Source organism: Heteronotia binoei, chromosome 1 (genome assembly GCF_032191835.1).
Source record: "Heteronotia binoei isolate CCM8104 ecotype False Entrance Well chromosome 1, APGP_CSIRO_Hbin_v1, whole genome shotgun sequence".
Lineage (NCBI taxonomy): Eukaryota > Metazoa > Chordata > Lepidosauria > Squamata > Gekkonidae > Heteronotia > Heteronotia binoei.
Window position 1 is genome coordinate 46,115,070 of NC_083223.1, and position 17,252 is coordinate 46,132,321.

Here is a 17,252-nt window from a genome sequence, read left to right on the forward strand (position 1 = left end):
CTATAAAATTCAGCTGATGTCTCTCTATAACAACCTTTACTTCTGGACCGTAGACCTGAGCGATAGAGACCCCTTCTGAAGTGAATGATCTCCTGCTCTTTTATATCTGGAACAGGTGTGCTCTCGTCTGCTAGAATGCTAGTGTGACGTAGAAATATAAGACGTCTCATTGCTGCATTTCTGCATCTTGACAGACAAGGCAGGTTTTCAAACGCTACCCCTTCATCTGCTACCCTTGGTGGTCCTTGGGTTGGAAGACTGCATTGTCTTTCATTTGAAGGTTTTACGGCAAGCTCTTTATGGCGATCATCAGATTGCATGCCATGAATTATGATTTTAAAAGGCTGCTTGCAGTGTGGACACTCCACTTCATTTATTGACCGCTCCTCCACACTCTGGAAGCAGAAATGACCCTTTTCATATCTGTCCAAACATAGTGGACATTTAGAGTCCAGATCATTTGTCATTGCTTGATACGGCCTTTCTCCGCCAGATTTGGGCAAAAAGTCATCTGATCCAGTGTCATCTGATCCTGATGCCATATTCTGAAAATGAAAAAGAAGTAGTCACTATATACCTCTCAAACTGATGCTGATCAAAACCAGCGCTATTTTACCTATTCTCAGCTCCGGCTGTTCCACTAGGCAAACTAGGCACTTGCCTAGGGCACTTGCCCTGGAGGGTCAGCAAATTGAGGGGCCCACCTTTTTGTTTTAAAAAATTCGTTCCCCGCTCTGCCCCAATCGCTGCTGTCTTCCTCCGTTGCCTTGCCGTCCCTTCTCCCCACCTCCTTCCCCTTCCTCCCTGCCCCGATCGCTGCTGTCTTCCCCATTGCCTTGTCGTCACTTCTCCCACCTCCTTCCTCTCCCTCTCTGCCCCGATCGTTGCTGTCTTACTCTGTTGCTGTGAAGGGGCAGCAGGGAGAGTGGGGGGCGAGGGACGGTAGGTGACAAGGCTGCCTGGGACACTGCGAGCCCTAGGACCGGCCCTGCTTATTCCCTAAAGCTAGAAAAAATCACTCAGATGCCAACCAACTTAAGTCACAAGTTCCACTCTGTAGTGCCCCCCATCAGGAAAATATAGATGTATAGATGGTTAACGGTGCCATTCTCAACATACCTATCAGGTTAGTAAATTACACTGATATTAGCAGAAATTTTGACCAAACATGCTTGGGCTGAGAGGGAAGTGATCTGTCCTAGACATACCTGTTTAGAAGTAAACCTCTTAAACTCAGTGGAACTACTTCTGAGCAACTAGGAGTGGTAACACAAGCATTTCTTTGAATTTTAACAGCTGGATTAGATGGCTGAGTGATTTCGGATATACTATTGAATTGAAAGAATGGGATAATATTTGGAAACAAAACCTTCAATTAACTTTAGCATGTGAATTTAAAGAAAACTTGTACAAAATGGCCTATAGATGGTATTTAACTCCGGAGAGACTGGCCAAGATCTATCCAAGCTACTCTAACAAATGCTGGAAATGTGGGAAGGTGAAAGGAACCTTATATCATATTTTGTGGCAGTGTGCTCACGCCAAAAAATATTGGGCCCAAGTCAATATCTGGTGCCAGAGAATTTTCAAAATAAGACTTCCGCATACACCTGAATTTTACCTGTTAAGTATAGTAGTGGAAAATCTCCCCAAATTAGAAAAAAAACGTTTGTTATATATTGTTACTGTGGCTAGAATTCTATACGCCAGGTACTGGAAGGCTGCAAAAATCCCAGAAAGGGATGAGTTTGTGCAAAAGCTATTAGAGGCAGCAGAACTAGATATGCTAACAACGAAATTAAGAGGACAGTCTTACTTGGCTTGTAAAAAGATTTGGAACCCGCTGTATCTATGGATAAAAAGTGTGGGAATTGAAATGAGGAATTTTAATTTATGTTTTGGTAGCTCCCCTTAAGCTCTTGGTGGTGGGGGGTGGGAATGGTGTTGGGGGTGCTTGAATGCATTACATTGCTGTAACAATTTGTTTTTGCAAGTATTCTGTACTGCAAACAAGTTTCAATAAATTGTTTTATTGTGTTAAAAAAAAAGAATTTTAACAGCAGTCTAGGGAGCATGCTTTGGCTGTCCAGTGAATATGCATTAAAAACCAGTCTGTACTGCTTACTTAGACTGATTTCTCACAAGCGTTGCTCTAACCCCAGGCTTCTGTTTTCCCTAGCTCAAGCAATCGATTTCCCACCAGTTGCTCCACGGGTGCATTGTGACGTGGGGCTCCCTCCAGTTCCCCTTGCAGCTTTGTGATGCTGTCTTTTAAGGATTAAGAAACTATGAGGGGAACTGGAGGGAGCTGTACTACAAATGTTCAGGAATTACTCTTTTGTCTAAATGGTGCCTTATGTCTTTCCTCCTGAAGCACAACTTCTACTGCAAGAATAAAAATTTCCCATCAGTGCTGGCAAGCCCAGTCTCATCAGATCTTGGAAGTTAAGTAGGGCCAACTCTAGCAAGTACTTGGATGGGAGACCTCCTTGGAATACCAGCAGTCTGGAGGTGGGCGGCAGGTTTTATTTAGACACTTCTCTAAATATCTTCCATGCCCCCAGTAAGGGTCAGTCACCAGAGGTCGCCATGACTTCCAGATGCTCTTTCTGACATACACACAAAAAATTCCTGGGAAATCACAGTAATCTAGCAATGTCTTTATGACATGTTCTTGGAATGTGGCCACGCCAGTGGCATGGGACTTCTCCAGACTGATGTTTCTACCATAAGGTGAACTTTTCATTTATTGGGACATGTGCTCCCCTGTCCAAAACTCAGATCCTTTCTTGCAAGGACTCATGAACTCCTTGACAACTTATGCATAAGCAAGACTTTAGATCTCTGACTTGCATCTAGTTCAACTTTAAAGGAAAGAAGTGTATTTAATGTTTTAACCAGATGCAAGTCCAAATACATTTCCAAACTTCTAATGAATCTCAGTGGATGAGCATTTTTCTGTAATCTCCTCTGCGGTACGGTGGGATAAGCAGCCATACATTTCTAAAGCAGTAAGAACTGTACAGTGTACACCAATGCCAGTCGGGGGTGGGGGAGTGGGGAAGTGATCCAGAATCCCTTCCAACTAAACTGAGGTATACCTGACTTCAGCAGTAAAGCAAACTTGGTGGTCCTGTGCTCACTAGCAGGCTGTGAAAAGGGGTCATTCAAGTAGTTTCTGCATTTTCTATGGCAAGTTTTGACTTAAAGCACACATACACAATTCTCCAAATAGGGCTGTATGTATGCAGTGCTTTTCCCGTAGAGCAAAAATTTAGAAACAGATAAAGCCTCCTGACAATACCTGAGTGGGGAGGACTGCACTCCCTCCTCGAAGAAAAGGAATACTTATCCCACCTTTCTTCCAAAAAGCTTGGGGCAACACACACTGTTTCCCCTGTTCATCTTCACACCAACCTGGTGAAGTCAGTTCAGTTGAAAGTGCTTGACTAGCCCAACCTTACTCAGGGAACAAAGCAAGGCTTATTTTCTGGGGGCCCCGACCCTTTGCACTGGGTCAGGCAAGCGCGACTACCACCCCCCATCCTCCTCGGGCAATTCTCCCAATCCTGCCTCTGTCTCCCACCCCCCCCACCCCCCAAAGAGGAAGTCACCCCAGCCTGCCGTTTTCATGCTGGCTACTGAAAGAGGCTTTCCTACAAGAGCAGAGAGCGGGGAAACCCGGGGGAAGCATTGGATTTCTTAACCCCGCGGAGCGCCCCCGTGCAGCGCTAGCCTATAACACGGGGGCGGGCTTCCCCACCAGCCCAATTCCAGCAGGCGGCGCTTCAAGAGAGTCCAATCAGCCTCGCGTACCAGGAGAAGCCAATCCCGCGCGGGCTGTGAAGGACTGGAAAAGCCAAGAGGCACCGCTCAGCCACGAGCGCCAGGAAAGCCAGTCTCGCTCCGGCCGTCGAGGAGCGAAGAAGGCGACAGAGCAACGGTCGGCACCGCGATAAAGAACCCTGGCGGCCCCGGCATTCTAACGATCGCTTCTCAAACACAAACAAACGTCAACCCCTCCCCGATTTCGATCGTTGGCGCCGAGGGCTCAGGTGCGTGCCCGGTAGCCTGCCAGCCAGCCCAGCAAGGATGCCCCACAGAACGGGAGCAGAGAGGCTTACAGTGGGATGTAGTAATGCCATTGAGCCCGCCTTCCCAAGCGGCCAGCTTCTCCAGGCGAACCGGCCTCTTGTCACCTGGTTGTAATCCCCAGGACACTGCCAGCCAGCCACCCCTGGGAGGCTGCAAGTTTAACTGCCCACCGTCCCCTTTCGGTTTGCAATGGCCGTGCTTGGCCTCTGAGCATGACACTGGCTGCCGTGTAAAACCCAACAGGTGATCAACAGGTGATCTACTCCTACTCTTTGCTTCCTGTCATTGAACCAGTTTTTAACCCAAGAGAACCTGTCCTCTTATGCCCTGACTGCTAAATTTACTCAGGAATCTTTAGTTAGATACTTTGGCAAAAGCCTTTTGATAGTCCAAGTATATAATGTCTACAGGGTCACTGTTGTCTACATGCCTATTCATTTTCTCCAAAAAAACCCTCCAAAAGTTGGTGAGGTAAGACTTCCCTTTGCAGAAGCAATGGTGATTTTCCCTCTGCAAGCTTTGTCACTCTACGTGCTTAGCAATTCTATCTTTGATTACAGTTTCTACTAATTTGCCTAGGACAGACACGAGGCTGACTGGCTTGTTTTCACTATGGTCTCTAAGGTTTAAACTATCTGGCCATTCAGAGAAAGACTGTTCTCTGTAGTCTGGGCTAGAAGATTGCCTTGAATAGCAAGCTCTGGCCTGAGTCTGCCTCCTGTATTCATACCCATCCCAACTTGTGTTTGTTCTATAAAAGGTATACTTCCATTTGTACCTGCTTTGGTAACTGTGTCTGCTTTTTGATTGTCTCCTCATAGATTCATTGCTTTGGGATTGGTCTATATCTTCTGATGCACTGCTGTCGCTATTAAGAGAGATGTTTTGAGACGGACTTTCGTATCGCGACTTCTTACCTCTCCTGCACCTGCTGTAATCCTGTATCCTTTTCCATTTTAGTTCAGCTCTTCTCTCTGCTTTTGACTTCACATATCCAACAATAACACAATCAGAGGAGCCATCACTGTCTCGATTGGCCTCCACACTATAAAGTTCTGTCTCAGCTGAACTGACACCAGAGCATGGGGAGACTGGTCCTTTGAAATCCCGTTCATATGATGGAGCAGGACATTCATAGTTCTTCTTATCTCTCTTGCAACTGCTGTCATCCCATCTCCTTTTCTGTTTTAGTTCAGATGTACTGCTTCCGGATTCACATATCCAACAATAACACAATCAGAGGAGCCATCACTGTCTCCTTTGGTCTCCACACTAGCAGGTTGTGTCTCAGCTGTACTGACACCAGAGCATGAGGGGCCTGTTGCTTTGTCATCATCATATGATGGAGCAGGAAATTCATAGTTCTTATCTCTCCTGCACCCGCTGTCATCCCATCTCCTTTTCTGTTTTAGTTCAGATGTTCTGTCTGCTTGTGTTCAGATGTTCTGTCTGTCTGCCTTGTCTATCAAGATGCAGAAATGCAGCAATGAGACGTCTTATATTTCTACGTCAGACCAGCATTCTAGCAGACGGGAGCACACTTGTTCCAGATATAAAAGAGCAGGAGATCATTAACTTCAGAAGGGGTCTCTATCGCTCAGGTCTACGGGTTAGAAGTAAAGGTTGTTATAGAGAAACATCAGCTGAATTTAATAGAAAGAATGAAGCCTACCTTCGCAGGCTGGAGCGTGGGTAAAACGTGAGCTGACAGTCTTATATGGTAGTAGTCATGCTCTCTTAACGTAGTTAAATAGATTATCATGAGCAACGTGACAAAGCACGGCATGGAAAGCCAAGCATTTGCTGATGATTTAAAGATGTTCCTGCAGCATTACTCAAAGCACTTTTTGCATAAGTTTCTTTGTTTTGCCAAATCGCCTTTTAACTTTGATTTATATGATCAGCATGCAACCTATGAATGTCCTGCTCCATCATATGAAACGGATGAGGAAGAACCAGGCCCCTCATGCTCTGGTGTCAGTACAGCTGAGACACAACCTGCTATTGTGGAGACCGAAGGAGACAGTGATGGCTCAAATGAGACCGAAGGAGACAGTGATGGCTCAAACGATGAATGTCCTGCTCCATCATATCAAAGGGATAATGAAGCACCAGGCCCCTCAAGCTCTGGTGTCGGTACAGCTGAGACACAACCTGCTATTGTGGAGACCGAAGGAGACAGTGATGGCTCAAACGATGAATGTCCTGCTCCATTATATGAAACGGATGAAGAAGAACCAGGCTCCTCATGCTCTGGTGTCAGTACAGCTAAGACACAACCTGCTATTGTGCAGACCAAAGGAGACAGTGATAGCTCAAACGATGAATGTCCTGCTCCATCATATGAAACGGACGAGGAAGAACCAGGCCCCTCATGCTCTGGTGTCAGTACAGCTAAGACACAACCTGCTATTGTGGAGACCGAAGGAGACAGTGATGGCTCAAAGGATGAATGTCCTGCTCCATTATATGAAACGGATGAAGAAGAACCAGGCCCCTCATGCTCTGGTGTCAGTACAGCTAAGACACAACCTGCTATTGTGGAGACCGAAGGAGACAGTGATGGCTCAAACGATGAATGTCCTGCTCCATCATATGAAACGGACGAGGAAGAACCAGGCCCCTCATCCTCTGGTGTCAGTACAGCTAAGACACAACCTGCTATTGTGGAGACCGAAGGAGACAGTGATGGCTCAAACGATGAATGTCCTGCTCCATCATATGAAACGGATGAGGAAGAACCAGGCCCCTCATGCTCTGGTGTCAGTACAGCTAAGACACAACCTGCTATTGTGGAGACCGAAGGAGACAGTGATGGCTCAAACGATGAATGTCCTGCTCCATCATATGAAACGGATGAGGAAGAACCAGGCCCCTCATGCTCTGGTGTCAGTACAGCTAAGACACAACCTGCTATTGTGGAGACCGAAGGAGACAGTGATGGCTCAAACGATGAATGTCCTGCTCCATCATATGAAACGGATGAGGAAGAACCAGGCCCCTCATGCTCTGGTGTCAGTACAGCTAAGACACAACCTGCTATTGTGGAGACCGAAGGAGACAGTGATGGCTCAAACGATGAATGTCCTGCTCCATCATATGAAACGGATGAGGAAGAACCTCAGTGGAATGCCGCAGGGCTCGGTACTGGGTCCCATGCTTTTTAACTTGTTCATAAATGATTTAGATTTAGAGTTCGGAGTGAGCAGTGAAGTGGCCAAGTTTGCGGATGACACTAAATTGTTCAGGGTGGTGAGAACCAGAGAGGATTGTGAGGAACTCCAAAGGGATCTGTTGAGGCTGGGTGAGTGGGCGTCAACGTGGCAGATGCGGTTCAATGTGGCCAAGTGCAAAGTAATGCACATTGGGGCTAAGAATCCCAGCTACAAATACAAGTTGATGGGGTGTGAACTGGCAGAGACTGATCAAGAGAGAGATCTTGGGGTCATGATAGATAACTCACTGAAAGTGTCAAGACAGTGTGCGTTTGCAATAAAAAAGGCCAATGCCATGCTGGGAATTATTAGGAAGGGAATTGAAAACAAATCAGCCAGTATCATAATGCCCCTGTATAAATCGATGGTGCGGTCTCATTTGGAGTACTGTGTGCAGTTCTGGTCGCCGCACCTCAGAAAGGATATTATAGCTTTAGAGAAGGTGCAGAGAAGGGCAACTAGAATGATTAAAGGGCTGGAGCACTTTCCCTATGAAGAAAGGTTGAAACGCTTGGGACTCTTTAGCTTGGAGAAACGTCGACTGCGGGGTGACATGATAGAGGTTTACAAGATAATGCATGGAATGGAGAAAGTAGAGAAAGAAGTACTTTTCTCCCTTTCTCACAATACAAGAACTCGTGGGCATTCGATGAAATTGCTGAGCAGACAGGTTAAGACGGATAAAAGGAAGTACTTCTTCACCCAAAGGGTGATTAACATGTGGAATTCACTGCCACAGGAGGTGGTGGCGGCCACAAGTATAGCCACCTTCAAGAGGGGTTTAGATAAAAATATGGAGCACAGGTCCATCAGTGGCTATTAGCCACAGTGTATGGAGCACAGGTCCACCAGTGGCTATTAGCCACAGTGTATGTGTGTATATAACATTTTTTGCCACTGTGTGACACAGAGTGTTGGACTTGATGGGCCGTTGGCCTGATCCAACATGGCTTCTCTTATGTTCTTATGTTCTTAACCAGGCCCCTCATGCTCTGGTGTCAGTACAGCTAAGACACAACCTGCTATTGTGGAGACCGAAGGAGACAGTGATGGCTCAAACGATGAATGTCCTGCTCCATCATATGAAACGGATGAGTAAGAACCAGGCCCCTCATGCTCTGGTGTCAGTACAGCTAAGACACAACCTGCTATTGTGGAGACCGAAGGAGACAGTGATGGCTCAAACGATGAATGTCCTGCTCCATCATATGAAACGGATGAGGAAGAACCAGGCCCCTCATGCTCTGGTGTCAGTACAGCTAAGACACAACCTGCTATTGTGGAGACCGAAGGAGACAGTGATGGCTCAAACGATGAATGTCCTGCTCCATCATATGAAACGGATGAGGAAGAACCAGGCCCCTCATGCTCTGGTGTCAGTACAGCTAAGACACAACCTGCTATTGTGGAGACCGAAGGAGACAGTGATGGCTCAAACGATGAATGTCCTGCTCCATCATATGAAACGGACGAGGAAGAACCAGGCCCCTCATGCTCTGGTGTCAGTACAGCTAAGACACAACCTGCTATTGTGGAGCCCGAAGGAGACAGTGATGGCTCAAACGATGAATGTCCTGCTCCATCATATGAAACGGATGAGGAAGAACCAGGCCCCTCATGCTCTGGTGTCAGTACAGCTAAGACACAACCTGCTATTGTGGAGACCGAAGGAGACAGTGATGGCTCAAACGATGAATGTCCTGCTCCATCATATGAAACGGATGAGGAAGAACCAGGCCCCTCATGCTCTGGTGTCAGTACAGCTAAGACACAACCTGCTATTGTGGAGACCGAAGGAGACAGTGATGGCTCAAACGATGAATGTCCTGCCTCATCATATGAAACGGATGAGGAAGAACCAGGCCCCTCATGCTCTGGTGTCAGTACAGCTAAGACACAACCTGCTATTGTGGAGACCGAAGGAGACAGTGATGGCTCAAACGATGAATGTCCTCCTCCATCATATGAAACGGACGAGGAAGAACCAGGCCCCTCATGCTCTGGTGTCAGTACAGCTAAGACACAACCTGCTATTGTGGAGACCGAAGGAGACAGTGATGGCTCAAACGATGAATGTCCTGCTCCATTATATGAAACGGATGAGGAAGAACCAGGCCCCTCGTGCTCTGGTGTCAGTACAGCTAAGACACAACCTGCTATTGTGGAGACCGAAGGAGACAGTGATGGCTCAAACGATGAATGTCCTGCTCCATCATATGAAACGGATGAGGAAGAACCAGGCCCCTCATGCTCTGGTGTCAGTACAGCTAAGACACAACCTGCTATTGTGGAGACCGAAGGAGACAGTGATGGCTCAAACGATGAATGTCCTGCTCCATCATATGAAATGGATGAGGAAGAACCAGGTCCCTCATGCTCTGGTGTCAGTACAGCTAAGACACAACCTGCTATTGTGGAGACCGAAGGAGACAGTGATGGCTCAAACGATGAATGTCCTGCTCCATCATATGAAACGGACGAGGAAGAACCAGGCCCCTCATGCTCTGGTGTCAGTACAGCTAAGACACAACCTGCTATTGTGGAGACCGAAGGAGACAGTGATGGCTCAAACGATGAATGTCCTGCTCCATTATATGAAACGGATGAAGAAGAACCAGGCCCCTCATGCTCTGGTGTCAGTACAGCTAAGACACAGCCTGCTATTGTGGAGACCGAAGGAGACAGTGATGGCTCAAACGATGAATGTCCTGCTCCATCATATGAAACGGATGAGGAAGAACCAGGCCCCTCATGCTCTGGTGTCAGTACAGCTAAGACACAACCTGCTATTGTGGAGACCGAAGGAGACAGTGATGGCTCAAACGATGAATGTCCTGCTCCATCATATGAAACGGATGAGGAAGAACCAGGCCCCTCGTGCTCTGGTGTCAGTACAGCTAAGACACAACCTGCTATTGTGGAGACCGAAGGAGACAGTGATGGCTCAAACGATGAATGTCCTGCTCCATCATATGAAACGGATGAGGAAGAACCAGGACCCTCATGCTCTGGTGTCAGTACAGCTAAGACACAACCTGCTATTGTGGAGACCGAAGGAGACAGTGATGGCTCAAACGATGAATGTCCTGCTCCATCATATGAAACGGATGAGGAAGAACCAGGCCCCTCATGCTCTGGTGTCAGTACAGCTAAGACACAACCTGCTATTGTGGAGACCGAAGGAGACAGTGATGGCTCAAACGATGAATGTCCTGCTCCATCATATGAAACGGATGAGGAAGAACCAGGCCCCTCATGCTCTGGTGTCAGTACAGCTAAGACACAACCTGCTATTGTGGAGACCGAAGGAGACAGTGATGGCTCAAACGATGAATGTCCTGCTCCATCATATGAAACGGATGAGGAAGAACCAGGCCCCTCATGCTCTGGTGTCAGTACAGCTAAGACACAACCTGCTATTGTGGAGACCGAAGGAGACAGTGATGGCTCAAACGATGAATGTCCTGCTCCATCATATGAAACGGATGAGGAAGAACCAGGCCCCTCATGCTCTGGTGTCAGTACAGCTAAGACACAACCTGCTATTGTGGAGACCGAAGGAGACAGTGATGGCTCAAACGATGAATGTCCTGCTCCATCATATGAAACGGATGAGGAAGAACCAGGCCCCTCATGCTCTGGTGTCAGTACAGCTAAGACACAACCTGCTATTGTGGAGTCCGAAGGAGACAGTGATGGCTCAAACGATGAATGTCCTGCTCCATCATATGAAACGGATGAGGAAGAACCAGGTCCCTCATGCTCTGGTGTCAGTACAGCTAAGACACAACCTGCTATTGTGGAGACCGAAGGAGACAGTGATGGCTCAAACGATGAATGTCCTGCTCCATCATATGAAACGGACGAGGAAGAACCAGGCCCCTCATGCTCTGGTGTCAGTACAGCTAAGACACAACCTGCTATTGTGGAGACCGAAGGAGACAGTGATGGCTCAAACGATGAATGTCCTGCTCCATCATATGAAACGGATGAAGAAGAACCAGGCCCCTCATGCTCTGGTGTCAGTACAGCTAAGACACAACCTGCTATTGTGGAGACCGAAGGAGACAGTGATGGCTCAAACGATGAATGTCCTGCTCCATCATATGAAACGGATGAGGAAGAACCAGGCCCCTCATGCTCTGGTGTCAGTACAGCTAAGACACAACCTGCTATTGTGGAGACCGAAGGAGACAGTGATGGCTCAAACGATGAATGTCCTGCTCCATCATATGAAACGGATGAGGAAGAACCAGGCCCCTCATGCTCTGGTGTCAGTACAGCTAAGACACAACCTGCTATTGTGGAGACCGAAGGAGACAGTGATGGCTCAAACGATGAATGTCCTGCCTCATCATATGAAACGGATGAGGAAGAACCAGGCCCCTCATGCTCTGGTGTCAGTACAGCTAAGACGCAACCTGCTATTGTGGAGACCGAAGGAGACAGTGATGGCTCAAACGATGAATGTCCTGCTCCATCATATGAAACGGATGAGAAAGAACCAGGCCCCTCATGCTCTGGTGTCAGTACAGCTAAGACACAACCTGCTATTGTGGTGACCGAAGGAGACAGTGATGGCTCAAACGATGAATGTCCTGCTCCATCATATGAAACGGACGAGGAAGAACCAGGCCCCTCATGCTCTGGTGTCAGTACAGCTAAGACACAACCTGCTATTGTGGAGACCGAAGGAGACAGTGATGGCTCAAACGATGAATGTCCTGCTCCATTTTATGAAACGGATGAAGAAGAACCAGGCCCCTCATGCTCTGGTGTCAGTACAGCTAAGACACAACCTGCTATTGTGGAGACCGAAGGAGACAGTGATGGCTCAAACGATGAATGTCCTGCTCCATCATATGAAACGGATGAGGAAGAACCAGGTCCCTCATGCTCTGGTGTCAGTACAGCTAAGACACAACCTGCTATTGTGGAGACCGAAGGAGACAGTGATGGCTCAAACGATGAATGTCCTGCTCCATCATATGAAACGGATGAGGAAGAACCAGGCCCCTCATGCTCTGGTGTCAGTACAGCTAAGACACAACCTGCTATTGTGGAGACCGAAGGAGACAGTGATGGCTCAAACGATGAATGTCCTGCTCCATCATATGAAACGGATGAGGAAGAACCAGGCCCCTCATGCTCTGGTGTCAGTACAGCTAAGACACAACCTGCTATTGTGGAGACCGAAGGAGACAGTGATGGCTCAAACGATGAATGTCCTGCTCCATCATATGAAACGGATGAGGAAGAACCAGGCCCCTCATGCTCTGGTGTCAGTACAGCTAAGACACAACCTGCTATTGTGGAGACCGAAGGAGACAGTGATGGCTCAAACGATGAATGTCCTGCTCCATCATATGAAACGGATGAGGAAGAACCAGGCCCCTCATGCTCTGGTGTCAGTACAGCTAAGACACAACCTGCTATTGTGGAGTCCGAAGGAGACAGTGATGGCTCAAACGATGAATGTCCTGCTCCATCATATGAAACGGATGAGGAAGAACCAGGTCCCTCATGCTCTGGTGTCAGTACAGCTAAGACACAACCTGCTATTGTGGAGACCGAAGGAGACAGTGATGGCTCAAACGATGAATGTCCTGCTCCATCATATGAAACGGACGAGGAAGAACCAGGCCCCTCATGCTCTGGTGTCAGTACAGCTAAGACACAACCTGCTATTGTGGAGACCGAAGGAGACAGTGATGGCTCAAACGATGAATGTCCTGCTCCATCATATGAAACGGATGAAGAAGAACCAGGCCCCTCATGCTCTGGTGTCAGTACAGCTAAGACACAACCTGCTATTGTGGAGACCGAAGGAGACAGTGATGGCTCAAACGATGAATGTCCTGCTCCATCATATGAAACGGATGAGGAAGAACCAGGCCCCTCATGCTCTGGTGTCAGTACAGCTAAGACACAACCTGCTATTGTGGAGACCGAAGGAGACAGTGATGGCTCAAACGATGAATGTCCTGCTCCATCATATGAAACGGATGAGGAAGAACCAGGCCCCTCATGCTCTGGTGTCAGTACAGCTAAGACACAACCTGCTATTGTGGAGACCGAAGGAGACAGTGATGGCTCAAACGATGAATGTCCTGCCTCATCATATGAAACGGATGAGGAAGAACCAGGCCCCTCATGCTCTGGTGTCAGTACAGCTAAGACACAACCTGCTATTGTGGAGACCGAAGGAGACAGTGATGGCTCAAACGATGAATGTCCTGCTCCATCATATGAAACGGATGAGAAAGAACCAGGCCCCTCATGCTCTGGTGTCAGTACAGCTAAGACACAACCTGCTATTGTGGTGACCGAAGGAGACAGTGATGGCTCAAACGATGAATGTCCTGCTCCATCATATGAAACGGACGAGGAAGAACCAGGCCCCTCATGCTCTGGTGTCAGTACAGCTAAGACACAACCTGCTATTGTGGAGACCAAAGGAGACAGTGATGGCTCAAACGATGAATGTCCTGCTCCATTTTATGAAACGGATGAAGAAGAACCAGGCCCCTCGTGCTCTGGTGTCAGTACAGCTAAGACACAACCTGCTATTGTGGAGACCGAAGGAGACAGTGATGGCTCAAACGATGAATGTCCTGCTTCATCATATGAAACGGATGAGGAAGAACCAGGTCCCTCATGCTCTGGTGTCAGTACAGCTAAGACACAACCTGCTATTGTGGAGACCGAAGGAGACAGTGATGGCTCAAACGATGAATGTCCTGCTCCATCATATGAAACGGACGAGGAAGAACCAGGCCCCTCATGCTCTGGTGTCAGTACAGCTAAGACACAACCTGCTATTGTGGAGACCGAAGGAGACAGTGATGGCTCAAACGATGAATGTCCTGCTCCATTATATGAAACGGATGAAGAAGAACCAGGCCCCTCATGCTCTGGTGTCAGTACAGCTAAGACACAACCTGCTATTGTGGAGACCGAAGGAGACAGTGATGGCTCAAACGATGAATGTCCTGCTCCATCATATGAAACGGATGAGGAAGAACCAGGCCCCTCATGCTCTGGTGTCAGTACAGCTAAGACACAACCTGCTATTGTGGAGACCGAAGGAGACAGTGATGGCTCCAACGATGAATGTCCTGCTCCATCATATGAAACGGATGAGGAAGAACCAGGCCCCTCATGCTCTGGTGTCAGTACAGCTAAGACACAACCTGCTATTGTGGAGACCGAAGGAGACAGTGATGGCTCAAACGATGAATGTCCTGCTCCATTTTATGAAACGGATGAAGAAGAACCAGGCCCCTCATGCTTGTGTCAGTACAGCTAAGACACAACCTGCTATTGTGGAGACCGAAGGAGACAGTGATGGCTCAAACGATGAATGTCCTGCTCCATCATATGAAACGGACGAGGAAGAACCAGGTCCCTCATGCTCTGGTGTCAGTACAGCTAAGACACAACCTGCTATTGTGGAGACCGAAGGAGACAGTGATGGCTCAAACGATGAATGTCCTGCTCCATCATATGAAACGGATGAGGAAGAACCAGGCCCCTCATGCTCTGGTGTCAGTACAGCTAAGACACAACCTGCTATTGTGGAGACCGAAGGAGACAGTGATGGCTCCAACGATGAATGTCCTGCTCCATCATATGAAACGGATGAGGAAGAACCAGGCCCCTCATGCTCTGGTGTCAGTATAGCTAAGACACAACCTGCTATTGTGGAGACCGAAGGAGACAGTGATGGCTCAAACGATGAATGTCCTGCTCCATCATATGAAACGGATGAAGAAGAACCAGGCCCCTCATGCTCTGGTGTCAGTACAGCTAAGACACAACCTGCTATTGTGGAGACCGAAGGAGACAGTGATGGCTCAAACGATGAATGTTCTGCTCCATCATATGAAGGTGATGATGAATCATCAAGTTCCTCGTGCTCTGGTGTCAGTTTTAGTTCAGATGTTCTGTCTGCTTGTGGCTTCACATATCCAACAATAGCACAATCAGAAGAGCCATCACTGTCTCCTTTGGTCTCCACACTATAAAGTTCTGTCTCAGCTGAGCTGACACCAGAGCATGAGGAACTTGTTGATTCATCGTCGCCTTCATATGATGGAGCAGGATATTCATAGTTTGTAGTATCTCTGTCTCCTTCGGTCTCCACAATAGCAGGTTGTGTCTCAGCTGTACCGACACCAGAGCTTGAGGGGCCTGGTGCTTCATTATCCCTTTGATATGATGGAGCAGGACATTCATCGTTTGAGCCATCACTGTCTCCTTCGGTCTCATTTGAGCCATCACTGTCGCCTTCGGTCTCCACAATAGCAGGTTGTGTCTCAGCTGTACTGACACCAGAGCATGAGGGGCCTGGTTCTTCCTCATCCGTTTCATATGATGGAGCAGGACATTCATAGGTTGCATGCTGATCATATAAATCAAAGTTAAAAGGCGATTTGGCAAAACAAAGAAACTCATACAAAAAGTGCTTTGAGTAATTCTGCAGGAACATCTTTAAATCATCAGCAAATGCTTGGCTTTCCATGCCGTGCTTAGTCACGTTGCTCATGATAATCTGTTTAACTACGTTGATTAAGAGAGCATGACTACCACCATATAACACTGTCAGCTCACATGTTACCCACGGCTCCAGCCTGCGAAGGTAGGCTTCATTCTTTCTATAAAATTCAGCTGATGTCTCTCTATAACTACCTTTACTTCTAACCCATAGACCTGAGCGATAGAGACCCCTTCTGAAGTTAATGATCTCCTGCTCTTTTATATCTGGAACAGGTGTGCTCCCGTCTGCTAGAATGCTAGTCTGACGTAGCAATATAAGATGTCTCGTTGCTGCATTTCTGCATCTTGATAGACAAGGCAGGTTTTCAAACGCTACCCCTTCATCTGGAGGAGATGCTACCCTTGGTGGTCCTTGGGTTGGAAGATTGCATTGTATTTCATTTGAAGGTTTTACGGCAAGCTCTTTATGGCGATCATCAGATTGCATGCCATGAATTATGATTTTAAAAGGCTGCTTGCAGTGTGGACACTCTACTTCATTTATTGACCGCTCCTCCACACTCTGGAAGCAGAAATGACCCTTTTCATATCTGTCCAAACATAGTGGACATTTAGAGTCCAGATCATTTGTCATTGCTTGATACGGCCTTTCTCCGCCAGATTTGGGCAAAAAGTCATCTGATCCAGTGTCATCTGATCCTGATGCCATATTCTGAAAATGAAAAAGAAGTAGTCACTATATACCTCTCAAACTGATGCTGATCAAAACCAGCGCTATTTTACCTATTCTCTGTCACTATTATGTGTAAACAGACAGCTTATAGCATGTGCTGCAAAACAGAAAGTAGATCTGAGAGGCTTAGATGATCTACCTGACAGCTGGTGGCTGGCTGCCAGAAGGATTGCATCAGCCAAGCAGAGTCAGCATGACACAGCAAGTTGCTGATTGGCTGTCCCATGTATAAATGTACAGAGCAACTGTGGTGATTGTGGGTTTAAGGAGTTGGAGTGCAGCGGAGCATATTGTCAGTCAGGAGAGTGAGTTGGTGTAAATAAATGTATATAGTGGTTTTACAGCTACTGTGTACAGCCTTCATTCTTGTGTCACTAAGCATCACCCTCTGGGTCTCTCTACGCGCATCGACAGGGTTATGGGCCCAGCACGCTTCCGCTGCGCCTAGAACCTGAGACCTGAGAGAGAGGTGGTAGAGAAAGGACGCTGACTTGCTCCAGGGGCTGCCTAGGAGGTGAGACCAGCAGTGGCTGAGAGGAGTCTGAGCAGGATGGCTACAGCAGCAGCTACAGTGCTGGTGGATAAGCTCACCACTACCAACTACAACACCTGGTCGCTGAGGTTAGAGCATTTCCTGAAGAAAGAGGGGTTTTGGGACTGTGTGTCAGCTCCTCCAGCTAATCCCACAGCGGCAGAGGCCGTAAAGGATC